The sequence below is a fragment of the Habropoda laboriosa genome, unplaced genomic scaffold (assembly GCF_001263275.1).
Source record: "Habropoda laboriosa isolate 0110345459 unplaced genomic scaffold, ASM126327v1 scaffold146, whole genome shotgun sequence".
NCBI classification, from domain to species: domain Eukaryota; kingdom Metazoa; phylum Arthropoda; class Insecta; order Hymenoptera; family Apidae; genus Habropoda; species Habropoda laboriosa.
Genome location: NW_017100267.1, coordinates 164,418 through 169,704, shown reverse-complemented (window position 1 = coordinate 169,704; position 5,287 = coordinate 164,418). Strand labels below are relative to the sequence as shown.

At 43.5% G+C, this 5,287-nt stretch overlaps 1 protein-coding gene across 1 annotated transcript in view; it reads left to right on the top strand.

The window, feature by feature from the left end:
• The first annotated feature begins 3,283 nt into the window (after positions 1-3,283).
• LOC108573384 (mucin-4) overlaps positions 3,284-5,287 on the top strand; it is a 43,883-nt gene continuing 41,879 nt past the window's right edge. Inside the window, exon 1 of the mRNA XM_017935825.1 lies at positions 3,284-3,347. The gene's annotated coding sequence lies outside the window, so the exon portion shown is untranslated. The remainder of the gene's footprint in view (positions 3,348-5,287) is intronic.

Sequence of the window (5,287 nt, the reverse complement as noted above, 5' to 3'; positions counted from 1 at the left end):
TTACGATCGTGTTCGTTTGCTGGCCGACGCGAGACCAGGCGAAAGTGTGCTGAAGGAATGCAGGAAAATTTACACGCTCGAGTTGCGCGAGTTCGCTCCTCGACGTGCAACAATGGGCCTTTAATTATCCGCGATTCGCCCGCGCTTCTATTAGCATGCAAATTAAAGAAGTTGAGTAACACGATTGTACGGCTGCACGGTGTGCGAAAAGGAGAGAAAGAGAGGAGAAAGATAACGGGGAAGAGAATGAGACGAGTGGAAGCAGGTGGCTGGAAAGAGAAGAGAGAAAAATCGAAGTAGAGTGGAATAATGAGAAAGATTGACCGGTCGAGAAAGAAAAACAAACGGGAGGTAATTGCGGCGGAAGAAAGAGATAGTGAAAGTGAAAGAAGAAGAATAGAAGAGAAATCTGTGAAATTGAGGGAAGTGTGGAATGAGGAGAGGAAAGAGCGTTCAAAACAAAATTGAAAAGTTTAGGGAATAGTCTAGTATAAAGAAATATACAGGGTGTTTCGTTTATCTTGTCCATTGCTTGTAGCGATACGAAAAAAATGCGACAGGACAAAGTTAATAGAGGGAATATTGTAACTAATGTATTGAACCTTCAGAGTTTTCAATGTCACAGGAATTTCTTTACAACTATGGTACATTTTGTTGTCATATTGTTGTAGTGAACAAGAAATATTGATAGTAATGTATAAAAATCTGCACCTCAGTGCTGGACTGACCCAAATTCTGCCTTATAATTTTACAGTAGAACAAAAAAACGTCAGTGATTACACGTATTAACAATATGGTACTTGAAGTTATTCAAATAATTAAATCTGGTTTATTTAACGAGTAACGTAAATTGGTCCGTATGGATCTAATAAAGTAAAGAAAGAGCAGCTTATATTGTTTGAGGCTTTCGAGTGTAAGCCGTGTCCTTAAGGAATTATTGTCCCAACGTTTCGCTGTTGCTGAACAATTAAAAAGAGTTCCCTCTCTCTGAGTGGTGCTCGCTGAACCAGAACCGAAGCATGAGCAAGATCCACTATATTAGTGGAGCATTACGAAGCACACACCATTATCGGTGTGTCTTCAGACCCCCCCCCCCTTTTTACGTGGGGAAATCCTCATGGACACCCTGCCCCCTCCCTCAGGGGGCGGGGTAGTGCCGGACTCTCACCGGCTAAAACCCCACGGTGGTCCTTCCTCAGCGTTGTGGGATGGGCGAACACCACCGGACCCACCCCACCTCTGGCCCCTCCCTCAAGAAGAGGGAGGGGCGCCATCCCGGAGGGGGTGAACACCACCTTTAAGGCACCGCACCCTACCGCGGGCCGCGTGCAGTAAGTTGCCGGGTCCCCCATCCGACAGCCCTGCGGCCCCGGCGACCCACACGAATACTTGGGCATGCCCCGCCCCCAATTAAGGAGGCGGGGCTTCTCCGTGTGGGTCGCCCCACCACCGGGATCCGGCGGGAGGATAACTCCTCCCCCGGGCCCGTGCACTCGGGTACCTCGGGGTCGCGATTCCCGTACCGCAGCCGATGGAAAAAGTCGGCTGCGGCCCCTGAGGGTTGTCTTCAGACCCCTGATGAAGCTAACTGCAATGCTGGCGAAACGTTGAGACAATAATTCCTTAAGGATACGGCTTACACCCGGAAGCCTCTCAACAGTGATAATCAGTTTTAATTGTCAGCTGGTCAATTAAATAATGAAAGGAGGGTACTTCAGATAGGGTTAAGGTGGTACCCTGTGTCTCGATTGATATTATTAAGGTTTTACATTATTTCTATTGTTTCCTTGTATTTTCGAAGGAAGTATCCCTTGCAGTTGGCGAAGACCTTAGTTTTGTCGAACAGAATCTTATGTCTTGTAGCCAATTGATGTTCCTCTACTGCCGATTGTACATAACCCAATCAGACGCACTTCTTATGTTCCTTGAACCGTGTGATCACGCTCCTCCCAGTTTCTCCGATGTAAACTATTCCGCATGAACATGGTATTTTGTAGAATCCTGGTGTAGATAGCTGCGGATCTTTGGGGGGAGGTGAGGATCTGTACAATCTTGGTGTGTGGTATGAAAATTGTTTCGTTATTGTTCCGTTTTAGCATTCTACTAATTTTGTCTGTTCTACCTTCGATATATGGAACGAGGGCTATGTTGGTTTTGTTCCCTGGTGTTTTGGGGACTTTGTTGTCTTGTTTATCGTGGTATCAGCATTCTTTTGATTATTTGTTCAATTTTCTTTGCGTTGAAGCTGTTGCGTGCCCTTGCAAGGGTTTTCGCGATAACGATGGGTTCCCCGCTCGTGGAGCGCTGATCCGCTTTGCTCGTGTTCGATCTGCGTGTCTGTTTTCAATCTCGATGAAAAAGGGATCTGGATACTCTTCAAATGGAATATTACTTTAAAAAAAGCTTAAATAAAGATAAAAGGAAATTTACTCCTAGCTATGAAACTAATTTACTAATTTACTATACAAATTGCAATACACAAATAATGCGACTTATCCCTTTTGGCGCTAAGATTCTAACGATTCGGCACGAACTTGTGTGATGATCTAATAGTATTTGACATGCCAACCATTGAAACAACAGAATAAACAGCATACTATGTATGTTACTAAATTGGATAATTAATAATTATTCGAACCTAAATCACATAAATTAATCATCGATAGAAACATTTAATGAAAATTTATCATCTCGAATAATTTATAACTGTTGTTACAAACTGCATTAAAAGGGCATTCAAGGAAAGGTTAGGTTAGATTTTTCGTGAAATTGTTACGAAATAAATAATACCGTGGCTAATTCACCAGGAGAAAGGCATGTTCAGAGCGCAGTAGCTTTTTCTATAATCGTGAGAAGAGCAGTCCAATCAACGGGGACAAAGAACGCGAAAGTGAAAAGGCGGAGGCGGAAAATGCAGCTTTTAGTGCTCTCCTCTAAGTCAAGAGTTCTCACGATCGCGTTGGTGGAATTGTTATCTGATACAATGATCACTGTTGCATAATTTCAACTCAAGAAATGAACAAACCAAGTAACAGATGATCGATTAGTTTCTTTAAAAAAGAGAAATGATTACATCTTACATCAGAGTAATAATTTAGCCTTCTAGCAAAAAATATGTAACTTTTATAAAATATTGTATTACGATTAATGCATATATGTATTTATATATGCTATAAGAGATAGATTTTGTTTTACTAACCCATTTATACATCACAGTTAGAAATGAGTCAATATATTTATTACATGGTGCAGTTTGGATCTGTGCTGGATCTCCTAAGGAACCGGTGTCTTAGACACAAGGAGCAGTTAAGCTCAGAACAGTGGTATTTGTACGAAGAGGAGCCTAGGTGAGTATTTGCGAAAAAGGTTGATGTTTCCCCTATTTGTTTTGTTAGTACTTAGTTGTTTTCACATATTTGATTAGAAGTAAAATTTACAATAAATATTACCATTGTAATTCTGACGTATCATTTCCTGAAGGACAATCAATAATACAAGTTGGCTTTTTTTTTTACGTAATCCCGTGCGATAATCTACTTTCAGTCACTTCAGCACTGTGGACTGTCGACAACATCCACACCTCTTTTCTATCGAACCATCGCATTGCCAATAAATTATTAGTAGATTCATATTCAAATTCTCCAAGCTTGATTTTTTTTTCATCTGCGGCATCCCAATCCTGTTCTTTCTTGCAGTCCCGTATGCATTATGCTTATGGAGTAATGTATACAAACGTGGACTTGTATACCAATTATCAGTAATTAGTGTAGGATGTTGCGTCGCAAACGCAACCGTTGACTTTATGGCACGGACGACCGTGTGTGGGCCGCTTCTTTTTATCCGCTCCCAGATGCCAAAGCTTCTTTATCGGATAGACTGGATGTGAGTGTTATTAGCGTCTTGATGTCGGTAAGGCAGTTGCCTTCTTGACTGAGCCTAGAAAAAATTTTCAAAAAAACCCTAGTACATGATGTGTCCCACCCAGGGGATAGAGCAATCCAAGATCATGCGCCGAGGCGCAGGAGCACCCGGAGATGTCGGCGAATGGCCCAGAGATGATAAACCAGGGGGTGACGATGTCGGTGGTGTCAGGGATGTCCAGGGGTCCGCCCCAGGGACCTCCTTCAGCAGCAGCTGAGCAGGAACAGACGAATCCGAAGTGGCCATTTGCGATATTTGTGTGGACCGCTGCTTCCTTTCCGTTTTTACATGGTTCTTTGCCCGTTAGAACCGTGGAAGCCCTGGGGTGGGGGTGCAGCCTGCGCTCATCCTTGTTTAAGGCCCCCTGCGGCTTGGGTCCTGCGGTCGTTGTCTAGGCGAGTCGCACAGCGCCTTACACTCCCCTTGCATACGAAAGATTTCAGTAATTCTCTCAGTGTCCACCAATTTGGATTCTCAGTGTCCACGCAGATGGTCCTACACCTAGGTTGCGTCATTGCTGCGCCTATGTTGTCTTGCTCGCAGTCAGTCAAGCGTGTAACGCTCCGCGACCCGTTTTTTTACGAGATTTCACGGCTTGACAGTTCATAGCAGAATAATATAACTTTTTTAATTTCACTTTTTTCTACCTCTTTTAGTCTTGTCTAATATGCCTTGATCCATCGGCTGAATCAGTGACGTATTGGGCGGCAAATAAGTTATTTTGAAGTCTCCATCCTCTTGCAGTGCTGGCGAAAACCTTGTGTCCCTCACAATTATCTAATAATAAAATCATTTTCCCGGATCTGCGCCTTTGTTCTTGAAATTCTACAATCTACAGATATTGTCCTGTCCATCCACGCATTCGCTTGTGATTTAAAAATGACGGGCAAGCTAACTGAATGTTTTAAAGCCCTTGGGTTTTTATATCTATGTATTACTGGGGGATTAATTTTATGTGTACCTAACGCGTTTGCACATAGTCCAATAGTAATTCTGTCCTTTGGAATTTTACCACCACTTATATTCAGTTCTGTCACTCGCGAGTGTTTTTCTTGAAAGAGACTTCCACACAAGTCCACTTTCATCCATATTTGTTTCTTAGCCGAGTAGGCCAACGCGGAATGCCGGAACCGCCCAAACGTGAGCGCAGAAAGTGAAGGTAAATTGTGGGTTTAGCGACTACTGTCGCGAGATTAAACAGTTTGGCGTGAAGTTCTTTTTATTCCGGAACAACAGAATCGAGCTCGTACAGAACGGGGAGAAAACGGATAGTAAGACACGCTGATTTCGAATGTAACGCGATCGTAATTGCCCCCAGGGAAGGGGCGGCACCGGGCGTGGTCCCCTGGCGCCGCCGAGCCTATGG